The 26,951-nt window shown below is 41.5% G+C and overlaps 1 protein-coding gene across 3 annotated transcripts in view; it reads right to left on the bottom strand.

Annotated features, from left to right (window-relative positions):
• Positions 1 to 26,951, bottom strand: part of LOC136847480 (transmembrane protein 8B-like) — a 910,690-nt gene that overhangs the window by 640,947 nt on the left and 242,792 nt on the right. The gene's annotated exons all lie outside the window — the stretch shown is intronic.

Below are 26,951 nucleotides of genomic sequence, written 5' to 3'. Positions count from 1 at the left end.
AGGAGGGAAGAATTCTAGTTCTTCCAACCTGCGGGTGCCCAGACCCTCTATGGTAAGGGTGTCTTCATGCTGCGGAGCATAAAGAGCCAGGCGCCAGGGGTTTCCCTTATCAAAGGGAGGAAGACCGGAAGCGTCCGGAACAGCCAAGGATCGAGCGGCTGCTCAGCGCAAGATAAACCCAGAGATCAAGTTCTCCTGGGTTTTTACCTGCTGTGTTAGGGACAGCACGGATGCATTGGAGGTAGACAGTTGGGAAGAGAGTTCTGACAATTTGTCATCAACCCTCTTGTCTAACTTCTGCATAAGAAGCTCGGCAAAAGCTTCAGCATCAAAGGAAGGAGGAGGGGGACTCTCCTTACTTTGTTTAGACCGTGCTCCCTTCCCAGAGGAGGAGGCCTTGCTCGTAGACGGCACGGGGCTAGGAGCCCGTGACGTCTTCGAGGGAGCCCCGGAGCGGACCTCCTGGGTTTTGAGGGTCTTTGTTCTCACCGACTTAACCTTAGGGACGGTAGACCTTGAACCATCCATAAGGTAAGAGGATTTCCCAAACCCTCTGAAAGAAGAAGCAGAAGAAGAAGGAGAACTAAATAGAAGATCATCTGCCTCACTTACCCCTTTTACCTGCTTGTAGATCCAGGTCTCGCTCATCGGTTCGAGGTTGATGTTCATGGCAGCAACCTCCTCCATAACCTCTCCATGAGCGGCCACTTCTTCCTGGGAGGGTTGTGTCATCTCCCGGATCCCAGCGATCAAGGGGGCTATTCCTCCGGGACTGACGCTGAGACCCAGGCGCCAGGGTAGAGGACGCTGGGATCTCTTGGGAGAGGACATAGGGCTTCCCGACCCGGCGTTCCTCCCAAAACCGCTGACCCAGGTCTTGAGGGTCAGTAACGAAAAGTCGCGGGAGCTGCGGTCAATCTGAAAGAAGGAGAATGTCAACTGAGATCTCCACTCCCATAGAATTATCCACAAAGACGCAAACTCAAGAAAGAACTATGAACCGAAACCCACAGCTTACCGAATCATCTAACACTCGCTCGTACAGAGCGTAGCACACTTCACATCCATCGGGTGCCAGACGATCAGGTCCCGACACGAACTGCACAGCCGGTGGGACCTGCACACCTCGTGCCCACAAGCCTGTTGCAGGACCGCCGTTATACCCCTGCTCCTGACGATGCACCACCTGTAAGTGGAAAGGTACATGAGTATGCTAATAAGGCACGCCGGAGTAGGGTGCCGGAGTAGCGTCTTAGGATAATAAAGACTGACGGAGCATGCAAAAGTCCGGTCAGACCCCGCCGGGAAATCCCGGTGAAAGGTTGGGGTATAAAAGGGACCGCGGAGTTAGTCTGGAGAAACTAAAGGTCCCTCTGAGAACATGCGTCAAAAACTAAATAATAATAAACAATCAAAATGAATGGTTAACCTTAGCTATAAAATAAAAGGATTTCCACTTGGCGCCAAGAGTCAAGTTACACCATAAGTATAGTGATGGCGGGAGGCGTGGTGAGCACCATCCGACCATACACCATACCCACCGGAGTGGTTATCAAGAAAAGAGGGTAACGAAAGCCCGACAACCTAGCGGAAGACATTATATTATTATTATTATTAAAATAGTTTAACCAGACCACTGAGCTGACCATCAGCTCTCAAAGGGCTGGCCCAAGGGATTAGGATGGAATGACAAGTCTAGGCTAGAAGCCTAGCACTGGGACCTAATAAGTCACTTGTCAATGATGATAAACGAAAATGAAAATGAAATTAAAAGCTGTAAAAAGGCATACGCTTTCATACTGGAACACACTCACACAATAAATACATTTAAACTCATGCTCCCATACATACTCACTAAAAAGGTATATTAAAATTTAAAATAAATTAAGTAAAATCATAAAATTTACTTGTTTTAAAATTCATTACTGATTGATTGTTTTTTCTTATATTTTTCCAATTAATTTGCAGCTTCTCATGAACATTAAAATGGGTGCTATTGAGAACGTTGAAGATTCTGACAAAATTTCTTCTATCGGTCTATTTCCAAAATTTGATAATCGCTGCAGGTTATATTTTGGACATTCACACAGTATATGCTTAACTGTTATCAGCACATTACAATCTGGGCATTTGGGAAGAGGGCCACATGGACTGTTCATTAAGTGTCCATGTGTCAAACGAGTATGGCCTATTCAAGACGTGTCAGAATTACTTGTGCTTGTCTCTCTTTTGATATGACGAACTCCATTTTCCAACACTGGATTTTATCTGTTTTAATTTATTATTTTCAGGTTCTTCGTTCCATATATTTTGCCATTTTTTTACAATGACTGTTTTTATATATTTTGTATAGTCACTGATAGGGATGTCTACATTTGTTCTTGTCATGTGGACCGCTTTAGCTGCTTTATCAGCCTCTTCATTTCCCTTAATCCCTACATAGGCAGGGATCCAACATATTTCAATATTTTTTCCCTTATTATACAATTTATGGAGTGAGATTTTTATATGTTGCACAATATTATTTTTTGGGATTATAGCTTTGAATAGCTTCTATAGCACTTCTGGAGTCGCTATAAATTACAAAATTATTATATAAGACTTCTCTAATTATTTTTATGGCCGATACTATTGCACATAACTCAGCTGTATATACAGAGGCTTTGTCTGGGAAAGAGAACTGATACGTTTTGTTTTGGGATACCGCAGCATATCCCACTCCAGACAGATTTAGATCCGTCAGTGTATATTGCGTAATGTGGACCTTTTCGGATTATATGCTCTACTGCACGTTGTCTTTGGTATTCTGGAGTATATGAATGATTTTTTGATAAATATTTCAAGTGTGTACAAATTTTCATTTTATTCATTGTCCAAGGAGGAGGCAATTTTAACATTACAGGTAATTGTATATACATATTCAGCGACTCAAACAATCTTCTAGCCCTAATTGGGAAAGAAGGTGGATGATTGTTTATAAACACATCTCTTAATCCAAATAATTTTTTGGTTGGAGAATCATTTGTCTGAATTCTCAGAGCACTCTTCATCGTTACTAGCTCTCTATGGAGAGACAGAGGTAGTTCACCACATTCAACTTGTAAAGATGATGTTGGTGATGATCGAAAAGCTCCTGAACATATTCTAAGACCCTCATTATGAATTGGGTCTACGTTTTCCAGCACTGCATCTGATGCCGAGCCATATATTTCACTTCCATAATCAACGATAGACAGCACTGTTGCTTTATACAATAAAGTAAGGGTATGTCTATCGGCTCCCAAGTAGTGTTCGACAGTTTTTAATTAGGTTTAATGCTCTTTTACATTTTGATTTCATGTATGTTATGTGGGCTTTCCAGTTCATGTGAGTATCAAATACTAATCCTAAAAATTTTGCTGTTTGGCCAATTGGTATACTATGGTTTCTGATTTTTATGTATATTTCTTCTCCTTTTTTCCATTTTTGTTTTTATAAAACATGATTGCTTGGGTTTTATCTATGGAAAATTTAAAGCCTACAGATAAAGCCCATTCATCTATTTTTACTATGCTTTTGTTAATGATTCGTTCTGCATGTTTTATTCGAGATGCTGAATAATATATGGCAAAATCATCCATATACAGGTTACTTTTAATACCAGTAGGTAGATTTTTACTGATATCATTAATTGCTAACGTAAACAGTGTGCCACTAAGGACGCTTCCCTGTGGAACACCATTTTCTAGAGGAAATGTTCTAGACAGAACATCATCTATTCTCACCTGAAAACTGCGATTTGTCAAAAGTTTTGTATAAACCTAGGTAAATGTCCACAGATGTTGTTGTTTTGTAAAGTTTTTAATATAGCATACCTCCATGTAGTATCGTATGCTTTTTCAATGTCAAAAAAGACAGCTACAGTAATTTGTTTTCGTTCAAAACCTCGGCGTATATGGTCTTCTAAGTTACAGAGAGAATCTAATGTAGATCTGTTACACTGTGACCCAAACTGAGTGGGAGTTAAAATTTTATTTTCTCGTATGTGCCATGTTAGTCGAGCATTTACCATTTTCTCTAGTAATTTGCACAAACAACTTGTTAAAGAAATAGGTCTGTAATTGCTTACATTACTGGGATCTTTTCAGGTTTGGGGATTGGAATAATTATGGCTTTGCGCCATTCATCAGGAAATAAATTTCTAAGCCATAAGTGGTTATAAAACTCTAACAAGTATGTCTTAGCCGAAGGTGCTAAATGGCATATCATTTCAAAACAAATATTGTCACCTCCAGGGGCAGATTTATTGCTGTTCAACAGAGCAAATTCTAGCTCTTCCATACTAAATTTTCTATTATAATATATATCTTCTACTGTTTCAAAATTTATTGTTATTAATTCTATATTATTTTCTTTGTGAAAATGCTCATCTAAATTTTTGTTGCTACTTACTTTTACTAAATTTTCACCTATTACATTACTAATTTCTTTAGGATCAAGTATTCTTTTCCCATCTTTTATTATGGCATGTCTAGGTGGTTTGACATGGGTACCATTTATTTTCCTGAATTTTTCCCATATTTTTTGTATGGGAGTATTTTTAGAGAGATCTGATACATATTTTTTTCCATGAAATGATTCCTCCTTGAATTACTTCTCTTTTAAACTTTGCAGATATTTTATTATAAAGAGGTTTTAATGTATCAATTTCTAATAATAATATAGTTAGTTTTTGTAAGGTTCCTACTAATATCGGCAAAGTTTTGTTTAATTTACTGAATTTTCTATTCAAATTATTTAGTCGTCTTCCAATCTGGTGTTTTAGTTTTATTAATTCTGTTAGTTTTTCAGACCACCATGGGACTTTGTGTTTTGTTGGATGAGATTTGGATTTTGGTATTGCTTTATCAGCAGCATTTGTAATGAAATCAACAAGAAATTTATTAGTTTCATTATGGTCTTTCAAATACTCAAATGGTGGGATATTCCTGGTGTGGAATTCATATTGTTCCCAATCTGCTTTATAAATGTTATATCGAGGGGCATGTTTGGTGGGGTTATTTTGTAATAAAGAAATTAATATGGCGAAATGATCACTTGTATGCAAGTCGTCTATCCAATCTGTCTACTATGTTTGTTGTACATAGAGTTAGGTCGATTGAGGAATATGTTCCATGTGTTTTAGAAAAATATGTGCTGATTTCGTTATCATTTATACAGCACATGTCATATGAATCTATGAATTCCTCTATTTTATTTCCTGCTCTATTTGATTCTGTACAATTACAGTCCCATATTGGGTTGTGGGCATTAAAATCACCTACTATTAACGTTGGTTCCTTAGTATTATTAAGTAACTCTTTGAGTTTGTCAACGTCATAATTTTTATTAGGTTGATTGTACAAATTATGAATTACATAATTATCATTTTTTATTCGTATTCTAATACTCGACGTTTGCAAATCAGTAAAGTTTACAGGTACTTTGTCATAACATACTTTGTTATGTACATATATAGCAGTTCCTAAATTCCCTTCTTCCTCTCTAGATGAAGATGCTAAGGTATATTTACCTATCGTTAATATTGTTTTGTTGACATGTTGCAAACATAATATCATTGGTTCATATTCTTTTAATAACCGCTGTATTTCTCTAGGTGTAATCTGGTCTGTAGACCATTTACGTTCCATTGTATAATATAACTATTGAAAATATTTTTTATAGCGGTCGGGTTTTACTCTCTTTTTTGTATTATCAATTTGGAATTTTTCTAATAATTTACTCACGACATTCATCTGTTTTTTCTTATAATAGACTAAGTGCTCAATGCACATGCACCCTTTTCATGGTTACTCAAATCTGTGTTTTCTTTTTTTTCTATATTTCATAAAATTTCTTATAATGTTTGTTAAACCTTCTTTGTTATGCTTTTGTTGTTAATGCATAATTCAATGAAACAATCATTACATCCACAAGTATTATCATGTGTATTTCTCTTTTCATTTGCTCTTGTACCAATTACTGGAGAAGGAGTAATCTCTTCTCCTTGACATAATCATTATCATCTATGGTATGATTCTCTTTCACTTCTTCAGTCTTCTGGACATTTGCCTTCATGGGTTTTACTATTATTTTAGGAGATAAAGGTATTTCTTAGCTTGCTTTTGTTTTTGTTCCTTTTTCATCTTCTTTATCTTTGGCTTAACAGGTGTTTCTCTAACAATAATTGGTTTCTTCGTTTTGGGTGGTGTTCTCTCCAAAGGCCTTTTTTATCTTTAATTTCCAGTCTATCTCTACCCTCTTCTGTTACTTTAGTAGCAGCATCTTCCTAATGTGTCTATTTGCATTAATATTTCAAATGAATTGGATAAAATATTATCCATCTCATTTGTACCTGTTTCTTTATTCTCTATTTTATTTTTTATTTCTAAATTATTAATTTTTTCTTGAGACTTACTTGTCTGTGCTCTGTTATTTCTATCTGTTTCCGTTTTTGCTTCATTTTTGCTCTTGTTATTGAGAATATGAATGTTTCTTAGATGGATCTTGCATTCCTCTCACTTTTAATTCCAATTTAGCCTCTCTGATAGACATCCCTGTTCGTTCTTGTAACATTTTCAGTTCTGTATTGTATATGTAGTACACACACTCCTTGGACCTAGCATGATGATCCTGTCCACAGTTTACACATTTTGGTTCTCTACATTTCCATTGTGTGGCATGTTCGTCAGATCCACAACAAGCACATACAGGTTCATTTCTACAGTTTTTTCTTTGTGTGTCCATACTTACTACAATTCTGACATTGTAGCGGTTTGGGAACATAAGGCCTCAGTTCTCTATTTTGGCCCAAAATTTTTATTTTTGAGGTAACTCTTGGCCCTCAAATTTTATTTTTGCAATTCTTAAAGCCTTATTATTTTGTTTACTTGGTATTGTATATACCTCACAGTCTTGGATTTTGGTATATCTCATTTTAAGAGAGTCCAACAGTATATTTTTGTCAACTGGTTCGTCATTATTTTCAGGAAGTACAATAGTACCCTGAATGCTATTCATAGTGTCATGCTTTTTACTTGTACATTTATATTGTCAACACTTTTATTGATAGATAGTCTTCAGACTGGTTTTTTGTTGTGGCTTCTATAAGCCACGTCTTCATTTTTATTTGTCTAAACGACATTTCTGTCGTTGAGTGTCTTTAATAAAGTTTTCTAACTTTAGGGCTGAGATTTGCTGTTCTGTTTCCATGGTCAGAAACCTTGACCAACTTCCACTCCCAAAGAGAGAGTCAAGTGAGTCAAGGTTGGGTCAAACGATATTTACTTTTTTGATTTAATGAGTACTGGAGTATAGGGTTCCAGTGTGATTACATTTGCATTCTTGTTTGTTTTTCCAAAGAAAGGTTGTTACAGGAGGTTCCAGTGGTCGTCATCTGTGCCAAGTCACTACCATCAATGGGCCCAGGGGTACTCAGAATCTTTAATTTCACTTACCATAAAGATCTGAGGAGGAAAAAAAAAAAAAAAAAAAAAAGTAAACCTGAAAACCTTAAAAAGATATCATCAGCCTTTCATGGAGTTCATTCCTCCACTAATGGCACAAGTGAGAACCGACTCCCAAATGTCCGCATCCTACCCTACCCCAAAGGGGATGGCACAACATGATTAGAGTGCTCAAGTGTAAGCCAACCCGCTTGATAGGACTGAGAGCATTACTAGAATACAATCATCCCCACCCTAATCACATTATGGGCAAACCGGACAGAATGCCGAGAGTCCTATTCCCAGAACTAGACCCCCTGGAATCCAGTGGTCCAGTCCGTAGAATAGTTCCTTGCATCTGAAAACTCAGGTCCGAACATTATCGGGCAGTTGATGGTCCTGCCACGGTTCTCACTATTTAGCCGGATATAAACCCAATCCCAGCTATGATACTTTTCCTATTTACCAGGTCCAAGAAATTTGTACGAAAGTGAAAATATCCACGCCATTTAAATCGAAAGGTTTGTAGGTGATCCGTCAGCGCCCGGGCTCTTATTCTTCAAAATAAGAACGAAGAAGAAAAGCCAGGGCCCTTACCCTCACCACGTGAAGGAACCTGATAAGACATTATAAAAGATCTAGCCAAAGTCAAGATAGGTACCCAGAGAGAAAGGTCAATGTTCTAAATGAATAGAACGGTGAAACATACAAGGACGATAATAACTAGCAGACGTGAGGACATGTAAACAGAAGACAGTCAGGTGGAAAACTCTAACTGGCTACCGTAATTATTCTCCACGGGGTGACGGTCCAAGAGAACGACTACCCTGGCTGGGGGAACTCGTCACACACTGACGCTAGGGAAAGGAGGGGGATAGGCCAATGGAGGGGACCTACAAGAGGCAGCCAGAGAGTGAGAGAACACCCCCCGGATGCCTGAAAGCCCACTCCCCCCACTCCTGAGGAGCCGATCATGAGCGAACGACTACCACGGAAGGAGAGAAGACAATGAAATCCTCTAAAGGCCAAAGGGACGCAAAGAAATGGTAATCAAAGAATGGTGGCCAGGGGTGGGGAAGCACCCCAGACATCAGACGAGTTCTCTACAGGGTGCCGATCAACAGAGATAGGCAACCCTGGGTAGAGAGAACTAGGGAGAACCACTCAATGCAGGGGAAGGGGTAAGGAATGCAGGCTACTGAGGGAATGGGAAGGGCTCAGAGCGCCCGAACCTTGGCATGTTAACGATGCATACGAAAACAAGCCAAGGGTGGAATGGAGGAGGGAGGAGAGGGGGAGGGTGGTAGGAGAGGGGGAAAACTCACGAAGCTGGGATGCTGTCCCGACATCGACAGCTCGGACAGGGGTAGGCTACGAATAAGAATACCCTCGCTATTCTAGCTTAACCTTACTAGGACTCAAGGGTCCAATCAGAAAGGCTGAAATAGGGAGAGGGATACCCTCGCTATTCTAGCTTAACCTTACTAGGACTCAAGGGTCCAATCGGAAAGGCCGAAATAGGGAGAGGGGGAAAACGTAGGCCTAAAACACCCATCTGAACCAAACGAAACATCGGGCAAGCGCAGAACTTGAGACTCTCCTACACACCTAACCTCCCTCTGTAGTGGAAGGGAGCAAGAGCAGCAAAGTAGCCTAACTTCCTAGGCTAACCTACCGAAGCCGACCAGTGGCCAGGGAGGGTAGCCTGGGAGGGAACACGGGATCTATCTGACTAAGGTATAAAAGTTAACCACGCAATAATACATCGTATAACAAAGAAATAATTAAATAATAAAAGACACATGTAGAAGGGTGAACCAAACCCAACGCGATATGAGGCACGGAAGGTAAAATGGGCGACCCTTACGAAAAATTGTAAACCAAAATAATCCATAAATATCAATATCATCCGTGCGCTAACAGTATAATGAAACTATAAGGCATAACCATACCATCTCAGAGAATATACCCGAGAGCTGGAGGAGGTGAGGGTCCAAAATTAAACAAAATAAGACTGAATAAAGATCCCAAAGGCAAGAGGGGAACTCTAGCCTAAGAGACAAAAGGACCCGCGTCTCCCCAGGGAAGGGGTAAAATAAAAGAACTAATTATAAAATTAAGTAAATATGAAATTATGCAAGACATATATAAAAAAGAAGGGGGGAACGAAGCCCCACCAAGACCCGCACTGAGACTGAAGGTCACATGAGGACGGGAGCAAGGCGGCCAAGGTGGGCGTTATATTTGTCCCCCAAATTATAGAATTAGGAGGAAAATAAGGAGCCTCAACCGCCTAAAATGAAAAGAGGAGATGGTACTCAACTTAGAAGAGGCTATATCCTGCGAAGAAGCCATCACAAGGAAAAAGAAATGCCAAAAACAGCGCACAAGACAAAACAACAATTGTCGACGCGTGCTATAAATGGAATGATAATGGCGGCTGGTTTGTTGATAGTCTGGGAGCGGTGTGGGCGTTGTGATGGCACCTCGCTCCGGGGACTTTTTGAGATTGGGAATGTCTACAGGGCGGAGGCCTGTGATAGTGACAAACTCACCCTTTCATATACACGACTCCATTTTATGGAGCTCGCACTGGGGGTAGTAACCCCAGCTTTGCATTTAGCTTTTCTCTGGTAAATTTAGCAATGAATTTACCTAGAAATATGTGCTGAATGGATATTTCACCGGCTGACAGAGGTCAGAACCCAGAAATGCTTATACCCGTCCACCATGAAAGGTCAAGCACCAAAGTATGCCTAAAAATACCAGCCTACATCAAATATACATTAAATTACCTTATTACTGTACAGGTATTCCCCTACTTACAATGGGGTTAGGTTCCAAAAAAACAATCGTTTGTTGAAAAAATCGTAACTCGAATATGGCCTAGCCTACACTAGGGTCATCAGTACCATCTATACATATATGGTAGCCTAGCCTACACTACACAGTATACTTTATACATATATGGTACAGTAATAATTAGTGTCAGCTAATTCTGCAGGTTCAATGCAGATTGACATGATAAGTCAGTATAAAGAGAAATTGAATAACAAACAAGGCCTAGCCTGCACTTTCACATATCATATACGGTAGCCTAGCCTACATTATACTGTATTCTATTTTCACATAACACCATATTATACAAACATCAAAATAACGAATGTACATCTTTTCCATGGATCTTTTAAGAAGTTATGCTTTACTACACTGTATCCAGTTGTAAATATTCTTATATATTGCTTTTGCATTATAAATTCCGATCAACGAATCAAATGTTTTGGTTTGGGAATCAATCACGCGGTCTATTTTGATGCATTTAACTTGGTTCAGTGGCATTTCTTGCTTCTAGTTAGCATAAATGAATCTCTAGATACTTTATTTATAAGGGACATATATATTTTTCGTTATACGAGGTGTTTTTAAGTCGAAATATAACTTAAATATGTCTTGTTGTGAAATTAATTTAGCTTTTAGCTATTTTTTCGTTAATAGATGACGTTGGCGGCATGTTTGTTTTGTGTAAAAAAAAATCAACATTCCATTCACTATTTTCTCTTGATTTCATCATCATACTACGAGCTTTTATCAGCGTGAAAACAGCAGTAATATGTGTTCTTTCATGCCCAGTAGTTTTGATTAAAATACTTTCCAATTTTATTTGCAATCAAGTTTCATCCATGTTGCCAATGCACGATAATTTATAATCATTAGCAGCTTGAACATTCTTTTCTCAGCTTCAGCTACAACTTGCAGCTTAAATTTACTGTAGCAGTATATTTCCTTGCCGATCTTTTCTACAAACCGGATAAGGGTATAGTGTAAAAATATATCAGTACTTAATGTCATTTTTAACATAACTACGGTAATTGTGTATTACCGTTCGATGGTTGAAATACAAGCAAAACAGTTGTTATCCGATTCGGTTATTAGCAAAACAGTTTCTCGTTCGGTTGTTTATGGCTGTACGCATTTTCGCAAGAGTATAAGGTTACTAACAATACTTTTATCAATCTCTTACTTTTTTAACTAGAAGATGGAATAAAGAGATGGAGAAAAAGAAGTTGGTCTATTGTAAGTTGGTCTCTCTTGCTGCCTGATTCTACGGCAACTGTGCCCGCTCAAAATTTAAAAATATTTTCTAAATATTGTTGTATCGGTATTAATTGCTAACTCCATCATAAACTTGAATTATCGTCACTCATGCACTACCTGTATTTACAAACACACAAAAATTGCAAACGAACACTGACCTATTTTGACTTCCGACACAACGAGAGCAAGTGAGGTTGGCTCATTGAATTAATGTAACTATTCCAGCCTCTCGGGCCAACATATCGTACACCATACCCTGCCTGATTGTACGATGTTGCCTGCGCCAGTCGCCCGCGAAATTTAAAAATACGTATTTTCAAAATATTTTCGTATGGATATTAATTGCTAACCTCATCGTAAAAGTGAATTATCGTAAGTCGAATTATCGTAACTCGAGCACTACCTGTATTAATCTTTGAAATGATACTATTAATATAATTTCCAAGCCATCTTAAACATTTTATCATTACATTTATACGTACGTACTGTATGGATTACAGCTATACGCAAAAATAATCCAGTCCCTCTACATATTCAGCCACATACATTTTCTTTCATACAGTTATAAGCCGTCCCGTTTTCTTTTCAGGAGGAACCATTGGTATTTACATATACAGTATGTAATTCACAAAAAGAGACAAAAAATATAAAAAAACATATGCACATTTTTAAAAATTTAATACTACGTATATTTGTACCTGTCTACCATGAAAGGTCAAACACCAAAGTAGGCCTAAAAATACCAGCCTACATCAAATATACATTAAACTATTACCTTATTACTGTACTAATCTTTGAAATGATACTATTTATATAATTTCCAAGCCATCTTAAACATTGTATCGTTAAATTGACACGTACGTACTTTATGGCTTACAGCTGTAGGTGAAAATAATCCAGTCCCCCCTCCGTATTCAGCCACACACATTTTCTTTCATACAGTTACAAGCCGTTCTGTTTTCTTTTCGGGGGGAACATTGGTATTTACATACTGTATATGTAATTCACAAAAAGAGACAAAAAAAAAGTATGCACATTTTAAAAAATTACTTATACAGTACAGTATATTAGATTACTACATACGTAAATCATATGGGTACTCACCAGCGATGAATGTTGATTAAAGATGATGATGATGAATTAGCTGTGCAGTGCGATGAATGACGATGAAGATATGACTGCACAGCAAAGCAGAGAAGTTACAACTCATCTGAGGGTGCCTCTTCACCTTCAGGAGGCACTTCGGGAGGCACTTCTTCAGTTGATTTGGGAGGCACTACTTTAGGTGGTTGGGGAGGCACTACTTCAGGCAATTGGGGAGGCACTTCATCATGCGATTCGAGAGGCACTACTTCAAGCGATTGGGGAGGCAATTCTTCAGGCGATTCAAGAGGCACTACTTCGGGTGATTTGGGAGGCTTTGGAGGGGCCTTCTTCGTCCGTTTGATGAACATGGTGACAGGCAGCTGCTGTCGCTGCTTTTTCATGGTGGTGAGGGCTTAATTATAGGGCTCCCATGCTAAATCACGGATGTTTGAAAACTTTAAGGAGCGTTCCATAAAAGGATCCGATGTTGAAACATACTCCTGCGCATCCTTAATCATTCTCCTAATGTAGGACAGACGTTCCAAAGTCAGGCGGCTCGCTCTCCTCTTCCTCCTGCTCCTCCCCTAAACCTGGTATATCTTCTTCCTCACTGGCAGACTTCGTCAGCTCTTCCAAATCCTGGTCCGTCAGGGGGTCAGAGTGAGCATCAATAAGGGTGCCGATTTCATCCTCGGTGATGTCCTCGAAGCCTTCCCCACCTAGAATCCTTGCCAACTGGACAGCCTTATTAATGGCCGAATGTTGAATTTCTTCAGGAGAGAAGCCCCTGTAATCATGAACACACTCCGGCCACAACTTGTTCCAGCATGCGTTCAGGGTCTCCTTTTTCATGTCATTCAGTGATCGGCTGATGATGGTCAGACATGTGGCAATCGTGAATTTATGCCAATATTCTTTTAGCGTAAATTCACTGTCACTGTCCATTGCATTCACAAGGTGCTGGAGGGAGTTCCCGGTATAGAGTGCCTTGAAGGCACGGATCATGCCCTGGCTGGAGGAGAGAGGTGGTGTTGGGAGGGAGGAACTCAAGCTGGACTCCTTGTAAGAAAGATCGAGAGGGTGGTCACCAGCATTATCCATAATCAGCAACACCTTGAACTCCATGGCCAAGTCGTTCAGGTATTGCCTAACTTGAGGAATGAAGCTCTGATGGAACCAGTACTCTGTGAGGACTTTGGTGAGCCAGGCCTTAGGGTTATGTATCCAGAACACAGGAAGCAATGCCTTGTTCTTATTCTTGAGGGCCCTGGGGTTTGCAGCCTTGTAAATGAGGCCTGGTTTAAGCATGAAACCAGCTGCATTCCCACACATGACGAGGGTAACCCTATCCTTCTGGGCCTTGAATCCTGAGGCTTTAGCTTCGTCCTTCATAAGGTATGTCCAGGAAGGCATCTTCTTCCAGAACAGGCCAGTCTCATCCATATTGAACACCTGTTCTGGATGGTAGCCCTTCTCCTCGACGATTTTCTTGAAGGCCTCCGGATATTTCGCGGCTGCTTCAATGTCTGCAGATGCTGATTCCCCATGTAATGTAATAGACTTTAGGTGGAACCACTTTTGAAATCAGTGGAACCACCCCTTGCTGGCCTGGAAACCTTGAGGCGCTGATGATGGTCCTGCTTGGGGCTCTTCCCTCTCTTCTTCTTCTGCTGGTTCAACAAAGCCTAAGAATTCTAATTCGCCTTCTTCAGTGCCTTCCTCTGCCTGTACTACGACATCGCCTTCCTTAGCAGTTGATAACTGCTGGTAGAGTTGTCGCGCTTTCTCGCGAATGATGTTGGAGTCGAGGGGCACATTCTTCTTCCGGCAGTCCTTTATCCAGATTGCCAGCACAGATTCCATCTTCACGATTGTTTTATCCTGCACTGTCAAAACTGTCTTTGCACTATCAAAGTAGCTCATACTCACAGACTTGCATATCTCTGGCTCTTTCTTCTTGATATGCCTCACTGTGCTCTCATTAACACTAAAATGGCGGCCAACGGCGGCAAAACTTTTGCCCTCCATTAACATGTCAAGAAGTTTCACCTTCTCCTCGAGTTTCATAACAGTCTTCTTTCTTTTAGACTCTTTGCCAGAAGGCTTTGAAGGAGCAGGGCGTTTTTTAGGAGGCATTTTAGGGCCGAATACTGCTGATGCACAAAGATAAAAAACCCAAACGGAGAGACACACGATTTCACACAGTAAGAAGATGCTGTGAACTTCGCACAACTGAGAAGGATGCCATGGATGCGGTCTCCCAGAATTCCATGTTCGCGAGTTGGTTGTGAATGTTCAGCCAATCAGCGCCAAGTGAACAGCCAGTGAGCGCCAAGGAAAATAAATGGTGCTTCTGGATTGGCTGCTTTGCAGATGACGGCCAATAGTGTGTCGAGTATCACTGGTCCTGGGTACACAGCGTCCAGCATCGCGATTTCTTTATATTTCCAGAGTGGTGGCTTGGGTGAAGCACTTTTAAGAAAAACAAATATATGTTATTGAAATTTTGCTGTGTTTACGTTAATATATTGCAGTACTGTAATATTTGAAAATTAGTAAATCGTTTTTCATCTTACAAAATGTACTTACAGTAGTCATTAATATATACTTAGTACATACATGAAAATTCTACATACCGCAGATGTAAACATACGTACCCTGCAGTATTCCTGTTGTCTTACGTATTTTAGATATGCTCTACGTACTGCCTGTAGTACTGTACTGTACTATGTATCATCCTAAAACACTTTTTGTATGTAATATTTAAAAATCATCCTACAACAAAACATTTTATAAAATGTTTGTACTGTATGCGCAGAAGATCAGTGTTAGTATATGTACGCGCAACCAGTAGTACCATGTGTATACCGTAGCGGCAAATTATCGGCAAATGACCCAATATAACTCGTTTTATTGCTATCTCTCGTTTGTGTGTTTTGCGTGTACAGTACTGTGGCCTAAAAATATTTTTTGAAATCGTGCATTAAGATGTCCTCTGAATGCTCTGCTTCTTCTAAGGCCTCTGGCCAATAGCCTACAATGTAATGACTGATGAGAAGAAAGTAGACATGACTGTTTTGTTAAGAGAGGACAAAAGTCATGGAGAAGTACCAGCCCATTACAGCATGACATTAATTACGGTTGCCTGCAGTTAGCATGAACAAGGTAAAATACTCATGCAGCCCTACTGTACCACCTTCGTTGCCATGTTCAAATACCTTAACATGACAGCGCCTCTTGTCATTCATCTTACTGCATAACTAATTTATCATCATCATCATCTACAGCATACTGTAATCAACATTCATCACCAGTTACTACCCGTATGATTTAACTTTATTTTCATTATTATTAAGGTACCCAGTGTAGTATTACATAATATTATTATTGAATTTCTATTACTATTACAGTATATGTACAGTAATGTAGTACAGTATTATTATTGATTTACATGATTATTTAATGTTATTATACAATAAATAAGAAAATACAGAATATTGCTTTACGAAAAAGACAAAAAATCTATATCCGCAAATAGGGAGGTTCCCGCGAATATTTTTATAGATATGTGCCATAGAAAAACCCGCGAATACATGAGTTTCCCGCGAAAATTTTTTAGATAGGTTCCGCAGAAAAACCCGAGAATGGGTGAGTCTGCGAACCTTGAGAATGCGAATACGGAGGTTTTACTGTAACCGCATGTACGTGCTTGTCTTCATGGTCTCAGACATTCGACAGGACTTGGTCATGGGAGCTGAAACGACATTCGGAGGGGGCTCTTGGGAGAGCATGAACAGGGAGGAGTTCAGGAACTAATGCCATGGATGTGCGCACGATGAGGCCTGCAACTGCCTAGACTGGAAACATCTGCGGTCATGCAGAATCTCATGTCCGTCATAGGACTGCGGGAACCAGAAGGATTTCATAACAGGAGCCTTGTCATCACAGCCTGAGCAAGAGACTCCATAGAAAGAGCAGGAGCAGAAGACATCACCTCATAGCCATCAGTCGCCACAGTAGAGGTTCTCGGTTCAGGAGCACGGAGAGCTGTTGTATCGCGAACTGTCATGGCAGCTGAGATGGAATCCTTCCTACAAACATGAACACGGGGATAGGGAGAAGACAACACTGCTGCAGATTCTCTGATCGCCAATCTCTGCTTGGAGTGAAAAAAGGAGAGTTCTTCACATATAGGAAAGAAAATCCCATATGCAAAGACCAAGGGTCCGCATGTCTGGAAAGAAAAATGATGTTGACTCCATCAACCACTGATTTCATCATTCATGAGAGCATCAGAAGGTGGAGCGCTAGAAGTCACCACTGCGGAAGGGGTTCCAAAGCTCTGCAAGGAAAACACTGCCAACAGAGAGGGAGAAAAGCCACCACCGCCGAAGGAATTCCAAAGGTCTGAGAAGGACACGCAGCTGACGGAGCAGGGGGCCAGAAGCGAGACCACCGAAGGGGCTCCAAAGCTGAGAGAGGGAAACACTGCCGACAGATCCAGAACCATAGGTCAGAGTATACCAATAACTAAAGTGGCAACACTGGTACAACTAGGCTAGGGGGAGAGCAGCAGGACTGGCAACTGTCGAAGGTGGGCAACAAGGTCGAGCGAGAGGACAGGAAATGGGGTAACAGGCCAACAAAGGTTGGTACTCCTGGCAGGCCTATAAAAGTATAGTTGTCTTCTGAGCCTTCAATCTTGAAAAAGAACAAGTTGATGATGTCTCTTCCCTCATGGGGGGGGGGACCTTCCCAACCAGAGAAAATGGGGGTACCCAGAGAGAAAATATCTCCTGACCCCTCTCCCAAAACTTACAAAGTCGAAGCTATGGAAAAATGGGAAGGGTAAAATCTTCCAAGGAAGAAGCAACTGGAGGAAGAATGCATAATAGGAACCAGATGGAGACTGAGAAGCAGCCATTGAAGGAGAAAAACCCCTTCCAAGATGGTGCCTTCTTCCTCCTCTGAAGCTTCCTCTTGGCAAAGTAACCTCCACTGCTCAGCAGCCAAGAACGACATTCAGAGAGGGGAAGGGAGCGAGCCTTCAACTCGCACTTCCCACCCACCCCCAAAAGAGACGGGGCAAGAAACAAAACAGGTACAATAGACAGGAACTCCCACTGGTCCTGGAAAGCAGGTTGGGACCAAATACACTGTCAAAGACCCAGCGACATCAACCTCTGTGTTGAGGGAGGGGGAAAAACTTGCTAGGTTTAAGGAAGAAGTATCTTTGTATGAAACCCTTGCCTGGAGACACAAAAAACCTGCCTTGTCTCCATCTTCTAAATCTACACAACATCTGAAAGACATACATTACAACATTCCAAGAAACTGTGTAGACAAAAATAAAATACATTGATTGTTCATTAATACAGATTATACAAAACAAACACCAAGGAGATGTGTTATGTTTGCACAATTACAAAAAGCAACACAAAAAAAAAAGTAAAATGACATAAGGAGAAAGTCTCCCAAAACGTATGCAGACTTCGTAGCATGAATAAGTCTGCAATATGTGAATATATCATAAAGGGACGGAGAAAAACATATTGAAATGTTTCAATATATCAACATCCGCAAAGTATAAAAAAATACAAACAGTACATAATACATGCAAACAGAAGAAAGCTGAATGGCAGGTCAGAGAAACGCATGTCTCGTTGGGACTGCGGCCAAACGTAAAACTGCACATCACTGATTGTATACTGACCGGGTGGGTGGTGGTTTCTGCCCCTACCATGGTAACTGTTACCATAACCAACCTTGCAAAAGTTTAATGGCCACACTTTCAGCTCAGCAAAGTTAATCCCATATGTAAAGACCATGGGTTTGCATTCATGTACGAACAAACGTTTGTTAACCAAGTGAATTCAGTCCATTGGCTTTTACTACCACCTTGGGAGGATTGCCACTTAGGTATGAGACCCTCATCATGAGGATACCCGAGTTCTCCTTTGGAGGGTACTCCTTTGGCAGGAGGGGTAGGGGTACTGTGCCAAAACCCTGCAGACCCAACGATGGATAAATAAAAGATACCTACATATATGAAGGTACACTTCCTATATTCAACATTTAGTACCTCCAAGCTTCCCAAAAACACTCTGCTATAATTGTACTGAACCTCTGCACTACACAGATAAATCATAGCAAATTCAGAACTACCACGCCACTGAGTGACTTCAGCAAATTATCCAAAGATAAGTTCTTTTCAAATTTAAAAGCTGTAGCCACTGCTCCCATGTCAAATGGCTTGACCTTCAATTAAAACAAATTAGCACAAGAGTCCTTAACCAAAGACCTAATGAAAACAACATTACATTCCTACTCATCAGAAGTCAGACAAACATATTCTTTACATCGCCTTTAATATATTTAATGCAATTCAGAAAAATCTTAATTAAAGTTCTTACTGGACCCGCAAAATGGTGAAACTCCTCCGACTCTACTGGTTCCAAGAAATGCCTTGTCTTAGCAAAGCCTGCTTTAACTGACTCTCTTAACTATAGCTAAGGCTACTGTGAAGTTTCCATAGAAACCTCTTTAAAAGGAACTTGCTTCAAAAGTTTAAGGGCAGCAACATGACAAACTTAAGAGAACCACATACAGATTCAAAGATATAGCGAGCACCAGAGACCTGGAAACTCCACCTTAAAACCTCAAAAGACATCAAATGACTTTGACAAGCCTGAGAGCCGAAGCCAACATGGCCCTCTAGCCTTAAAGGCTGCTACCAAGGACTTTTCTCATGCTTGAGAAAATCAGAAACTTTATCATCATCTTTATAGAGGAATTAGTGCTGGAAAAACACCCTTAATGTGGCATCAGGACCTATACAGTGACCCCTGGTGTTGGCAAAATCTGTTAGTACGTTCTCTCTCGACATTGATAATGGCTTTATTGCAAGATCTTGCCTTTAGCTCACAGGAGCCCCTATCATTCACACACACTTTTTCTTTCACCTACGTAACTTTACTCATACTGTAATGCACTGGGTGTACAGTTTATGTATACTGTATTGATATTTTTCTGTGTTGTAAGATGATTCTGAAGTGATATTTAGTGTACAGTACATATTTTTGGATAGGACACTATACTATAGAGCATATCTAAAATGTACGTGGGTAGTTTAGAACGACGGGACAAGTTCCCCCAAACAGAATGCTAGTTTTCTTCTTCATGTTAAGCATTTTTGTGATTACATACAAATACATTTACAGATGATAAAAAATTTACATACTGTGTTACTGTTCAAATGTTACAGTACAGTACTGTACAGGCCGTTCCCGGTTGTCGGCGGACTTGGTTAGTGGCGATCCGGTTTTATGGCGGTTTTCAAAAATATTCGTAAAAAATACAATTTTTCAAATGAATCGATGTCCGGTTGTCAGCACCGAAAGCGACGACAACTGGTTATCGACGCCGATAACCAATTAAATTAGCCAATAACCAGTTATCGTCACCGATAACCGGTTATCGGCTGCATAAGATACCTTTCGCAGTAGACAGGAACTCGTTTCTGAGCGTATTGTAACTACACTAGGCTGGAGAACGACTACCTGCTGCTTAGGGTGCAATCATCTTTTAATGCGCCAGCGGAAGAATATTGTACCAAACAACCCACAGCCTCAGATAGCATGTTTTTCCATCAATCTGTGTGTCCCTTTCACTGAGATAGGTAGTGCTGACTCTATTGCCGCCATAACAACTTGATTGAATTCAAGATGAGTCTCAAATGCCAGAACCCAACAGTCGACAGAAATGCTAACATGAAAAGAAGGTCAATCACGATGGAACAGAAATACGACATCATTCAGTGTTCTGAAAAAGATGAGACTTTTTTTTCTTTTTCTAGGCTTTTCGGACCTGAGTATCCATTGCCATCAGGCCGAGGTTTACTTGTAAGCTCATCAAACATGGCATTAAAAATTTGCAGAACTACTGTGCAGACCATAGTAAAGGATTAGGCAAATTAAATTCCACATTTATATAAAAGAGTTATTATATATTAAGGTAAAACATTGGCCGTGACACGGTAGCATTTCCGCCGATGGGGCATGACCCGCTACCATAAAATGCATTTACAAAGACTTCACATGGTTATATATTATTCATTTGGCAGTTAATTATAACACATTTTGGGAATAAAACTTCTATCTTTTGCAAGCTTTCTCAAAATTTCATTTTCTTGTGGTTTGACCAAGTAAATACCGAATGAAAATGTGCAAATTTAGGTAGCGATCGGCGAGTCCTGGGCGCTATTTTGCCCTGCTGTAATTTATAAGTTTTCATGCTTTTATGTGTATAATTTATATGAATATGTATTACAGTGTACTGTACTGTATTTTTGTTTTTGTACATAAATATGATGCAAAGGCAATACGTATGGCCATTCACGATCAAGAAAAAGAGGTTGTTCAGCTGCGCTGGTTTTATGAAATACGTATCGCAGTCCCTGCTCGCGTGATCCAGAGATGAGGTTATTCAGTCACGCTGGTTTGATAAAATGAATTCGTTAACATACTAAAACACATCAGACATAACAGAGTCGTATTAGGGTTGTTTTGTGGAAATTACATTGTTAACGGCACGCTAGCATGTCTGCCGCCGCCTGACGCTCTTCCAAATACAGTAATGCATTTACAAAGACTTCACATGGTTATATATTATTAATTTGGCTGTTAATTATAACACATTTTGGGAATAAAACCTCTATTTTTTGCAAGCTTTCTCAAAATTTTATTTTCTTGTGGTTTGACCAAGTAAATACCAAATGAAAATGTGCAAATTTAGGTAGCGATCAGCGAGTCCTGGGCGCTATTTTGCCCTACTGTAATTTATAAGTTTTCATGCTTTTTTGTACATAAATATGATATAATTTCATGCTTTTTTGTACATAAATATGATACAAAGACAATACGTATGTCCATTTGCGTAATCACGAAAAATAGAGGTTGTTCAGTTGCGCTGGTTTTATGAATACGTATGGCTGACGTGCTAGCATATCTGCTGCCGCCTGACGCTCTTCCAAAAAATGCATTTACAAAGACTTCACATGGTTATGCACTGCATTATTAACTGGCAGTTAATTAAGGGATTTTGACAAAGGAAAAATCTATTTCTGAGGAAGGTCCCGTGTCACCCGGTGAAATTCCATTGTAGCACGAATTTCTAGGTATAAAATGCTAGATATACCAGAGAAAAAGAGCTTTCCAGGAAAGCTGGGGTTACTACAGAGATCGAGCGCCTTCTCCAAGGAAGACGTCGGTATAACGAAGGGGTGAGTGAAGGATCACTACCACGGAGTCTTACTCGAAAGATCTCTCCCCTATTAAAACCCCAGAAGAGAGCGGTGAGCCGTTACAGCCCCCACACATAAACGCCCGCCAGCTCGGCGACACCAGCGCCACCTACCTCATTCCAGGCTAGCACTAACCCCAGACTTGGCATGTGCAAGTAGGGGGGGAAGCAACAGGTGAGTCAGGGAGGGTCACCGGGTGACACGGGACCTTCCTCAGAAATAGATTTTTCCTTTGTCAAAATCCCTTTTCTGAGTCCAGTCCCGTGTCAGCCGGTGAAATAGTGATAGAGAATCATGCCAAGGCTGCAAACTACGAGGAAACAAGGTAATCTGAAGAAAAACATAAGTTACGAAAATGGTTTTAATCAGGGTATCTCTTACATGTGAAAAAAAAATACTAAAAATCTAAAGTACAGTAAAAAAACTTAACATTATGAAAAAAGGGGGAAGTCCCCAGTGTGGCAGGAAAAACCCCAAAATACTTAATACTACCAAAACATAATGACATATGAAAATTACAGAGGCTAAATGGCATATACAATCTTAATAGCTATACACGTAAACTTAGGCTAAACACATAAGAGACAATATAAAATGGGAAATATTAATACAGTACATATATATATATCTGGGGTACATGGAGCCAAATAAAAACTGCCCAGTACCCCACAAGAAAAACACAATCATAACATGTCAGATTACAGTTTTCCATCAACAGAGACAAGATACATCAATATGAGGAGCCAGGCAGTGAGGCATAATCAACCAGGAGGATAAGCAGAGAAGTAAATGAGGCAGGCGGGCGGGGGAAAAGGGAGGATAAGGAAGATGATTAATTAAGGTGGGAGATGACACTTCCCTCAGCTATTGTAGAAAATTTCAGGGCTTGATTTTAAATACTAGAGGATAAGGGAGGATTTTAATTATGGGAGATGGCGTTTAAACACTAGAGGTGATTTCCAACCCGTAAATTTAGATAACTCTGAAAAGTCCATATTATGAAAGTAATTAATGGAAGTAGCAACTGCTCGAACATCATGAACCTTAGGAACTGAATCTGGGTTGGCTTGTTTAATAAAATATAAAATTTGTTGTCTTATAGCATTTAGTGAAAGAGTACCACCTTTCTCCTGATAAAAGAGGACCCGACTTACTCTGTGGAGTTCTTAAAAGGTAAGACTTAAGTGTATAAACTGGACATAAAGACTGGTCTTGAGGAAGGGGCACCACCTTCCAAGGGGACCACCTGTCCTGTGGGTCTTCATTTTTAGCTAAAAATCTAGGGTCAGGGGAAAGGAGGACCTCTCCAGACGGGAGGAAGTTCACAAAATCATCACCTCTAGTGAGAGCCGACAGCTCTGAGATTCTAGCACCTGAAGCCAAGCTAATAAAAATAAAGTCTTCCTTAACAGATCCTGATAAGAGCAATGAAAGTTATCCATCTCTGATGCTAACTTAAGGACGTCATTGAGAAACCACGTAACAGAATGTGGGCGTGATACTGGTCTCAGACGAGCGCATGCTCTGGGGATAGATGAAAAATAGGAATCTGTAAGGTCAATTTTAAAGCCATAAAGAAATACTTTCTTCAATGCTGACTTGGCTGTGGTAATAGTGGCCGGACAAGGCCTTTCTCAAACAATGACCTAAAGAAGGAAACTCCTAAATTAGTCGTCATGATTTTGGCTTCAGATGCTTTTAGGAAGGAGGCTAATTTTTGACTGCTGAGTCATACTGTCTAAGAGTAGAATCTCTTTTGTCTGATTCTAAAAACAGAGTGTTAACAGGGTCAATGTTTGCTCCCTTTTGGGCTGCGAACTTTATAAAGTCCATAAAACTAGGGCATTCTGAATTCTTGAGGAAGCTGACACAGTCTTGGTTTGTACTGTCTGGGTCAGAATGGGCTTGGGAATCCGAAGACTCCGTAATCCCAGTTCCTGAAGAAGAGGGAACCAATTGCTCTTCGGCCAATAGGGGCTACCAGGGCTGGTTGACCTTTGAATGTCCTGAGTTTCTGTAATACTTTCAGCAGTAAGTTTATTGGAGGGAACAGATAAATCTTCTCCCAATTGTTCCAATCTACTGTCATCGCGTCTGTGGCGTTGCGCCTGAGGGTCCAGGTTCAAATACACATAACAGGGAGCTTGAAGTTGCTCTCCGTTGCGAACAGATCCACTTGGAGACCCGGAACCTGGCGGCAAATCCAACTTTGAAGATTCCCATGTCCAGGGACCACTCCGTCTCCAACGGAGTAGTCCTGGACAGGAATCTGCCACCACGTTCCGCACCCCCGCTAGGTGGGTGGCTGACAGATGCCAGCTGTGCTTGTTCGCCAGGGAGAAGATAGCAACCATTACCTGGTTTACTCGACCTGATTTGGAGCCGCCCTGTTGATGCAATGAACTACCACTGCGCTGTCCAATACCAGCCTGATATGAATCGGTTGGGGGCGGATTTTCTTCAGAGTTAGAAAACCGCCATAGCTTCCAGGGTGTTTATATGGAACTGCTGAAACATAGTGGACCACGTTCCTTGTACTTTTGTTTTGGTGAATATCCTCCCAGCCGCTTAGGGAAGCGTCTGTGTGAACAACTAGTGCCGGAGGGGAAATTGAACCGAACTGTCTTGGACAGGCCTCTGACTGTGGCCCAAGGCCGCAGTCTTTGTCTTTAAGATTTGAGGAATAGAGGAGACCTTGTCTCTGAGCTTGACATTGGCTCGACTCCGCCACACTCTGTTTATGTCTTTTAATTTTGCTTTTAAGAGCAGGTCTGTCACTGAGGCAAATTGAAGAGACCCAAGGACTCTTTCTTGGGACCAGCGGGATGCTGATTGGTTTTTTCAGAAATTTTCTGGTGAGAGATGCTATCTCTTTCCTCTTGGGAGGCGGAAGGGATAACGTGTGAGAGGACAGATCCCACTGGAGACCCAGCCACTGAAACCGGGACTCGGAGTCAGGCGACTTCTCTCTGTTCAGCTGAAAACCTAACGACTCCAGGAAGTTGATGACCATGGACGTAGCCTTCTGACACTCCAGAACTGTTGGTGCCCAAATTATCCAATCGTCTAAATACGCTGCTAGGGATATCCCTGGGACCGGAGTTGTTGAACTACCGTGTCCGCCAGCTTGGTAAATATCCTGGGCGCAATGTTTAGACCGAAGGGCATGACCCTGAAGGAGTAGGCTTGATTCCCGAGTCTGAAACCGAGGAACGGAGAGAAGTTCCGCGCAACTGGGACGTGATAATTAAGCGTCTGAAAGATCGATAGAGGTGGTGATGGCTCCACGCCGAAGTAGAGTCCGCAGGTCCTGAGCCACCGTAAGCATGCGAAATTTGTCGCATTTTATGTAGAGATTTAGACGCGACAGATCCAGGATCACTCTTTGCTGGTCGGAGTCTTTTTGGGAACAGTGAATAACCTGCCTTGAAACTTTAGGTGCCTTACTTTCTTTATTGCTTGTTTGTTGAGCAATTCTGCCACGTAATCCTGCAGGATTGGTGAGGGTGGCTGGTAAAACCTGGTCAGAGGAGGAGGGTCCTTGATCCAGCTCCATCCTAGACCCTTGGACACAATGCTGTTTGCCCAAGGGCTGAAGGTCCATTGGTCCCTGAACCAAAACAGGCGACCACCTACCTGTGTGTTCTCAGTGGGAGGGAGCGGGTTTGTTCCCCTACCACGTCCAGGCTTACCTCTTGGGGTGGTGTTGGATTTCCTCTATGGGGGCTTGGATCTGCTTCCCCCTTGCGCTCCTATTAAGGCCGTGAAAGTATCCACGGCCCTCATTAAAAGGGTTGTATGCTGGCGAGGCAACATAACACATGGGCAGGGAATGAGCTGGTTGAACCAGCACATATTGGTGGGGATGGGCCTTTGAGGTGGAGGCTGTGCCACTGCCGAGACCGGGACGGCTTGGACTACCGCCTGATGGTGGGGTCCTCTTATGCCTCCTGAATCGTTGGCCCTCTCGCCTGGGGCCGCCAGATTCTGTGGTCTTACGCTTATAGGCAGAAATGCCCCAGCGAGAGCTGCGCAGACTCTGGTTGGCCCTTGTAGCCTCACTCATGACATTCGTAACCTCTTCTTCCTTCCGGGAAGAGGTTAGGCCCCAGATCGAGCTCTTCACGAGCTTGTTAGGCCTCGTGACGGATGGTGGCATCAGCAAAAATGAACTTCCTGCATTCAAGTCTGGCCATGATGAATTCAAATAGGTCAGACTGAAAGCCAGCCAGCAGGACTTAGCCAAAACCTGGAAGAATGGCTCGTCAGCGCAGGAGACGGCAGTGGCTTCCGTAAGGCAGACGGAGTTCAGGGACCGGCTAGCTTAGTCCGGGCATCAAACTCCACCTTTAGCAAAGAGATTCCGGCAGCTTGGGGAGCTGTTCACTGAACTGGGAGGAAGCACAAAAGGGGTCCAACTTCCCAACAGTGAAAGTGGACGGTGCATCCGTCCAGAACTCATTCACTCCCGGGAATACCAGGGAAGTGGAGTCTGTTTCCTTAGCTGCGGTGAGGACTGCCTTCTAAAGCACGCCGGGCCAAAGAGCCAGAGCGACTTTGTTCAAACAGGGGTGGGCAAGTTGTCACCCAGGGCGAACATGGTAAAGCTGCCCTTGAAAGGCGCCAACTCAGAGTCCGCCTGCCACCCGTTTAGAGTGCACAGGAGAGCCGACTGAGCTTGGTCCCTAGGGACGATCACAGTCTCCTAGGAACCTTTGTCTGAACGAACCCATGCTTCCTCCGTCAGCCTAACGGCCTGGGTAGGGAGGCAAGAGATCGGGGGAAAGAACTCTTCTAGTTCCTCCAACCGTCTCGTGCCAAGACCTTCGACCGTTAAGTTGCCATCATGCTGATGGCCCGGAGGGCTTAAACGCCAATTCTTCCCGACGCAAAAGGAGGGAGGTCTGCTGTATCAGGGATGACATACTGGGGTTCGGCTGCGGCTGGGCGAGCCATTCCCGCCAGTATGTTGTCATGGCTGGCCAACTTTTCTGATATCTTAGTGA

Source organism: Macrobrachium rosenbergii, chromosome 16, assembly GCF_040412425.1.
Source record: "Macrobrachium rosenbergii isolate ZJJX-2024 chromosome 16, ASM4041242v1, whole genome shotgun sequence".
In the NCBI taxonomy this organism is placed as follows: domain Eukaryota; kingdom Metazoa; phylum Arthropoda; class Malacostraca; order Decapoda; family Palaemonidae; genus Macrobrachium; species Macrobrachium rosenbergii.
The sequence above is the reverse complement of the archived record's forward strand: the minus strand, read 5'-3'. Positions and strand labels throughout refer to the sequence as shown.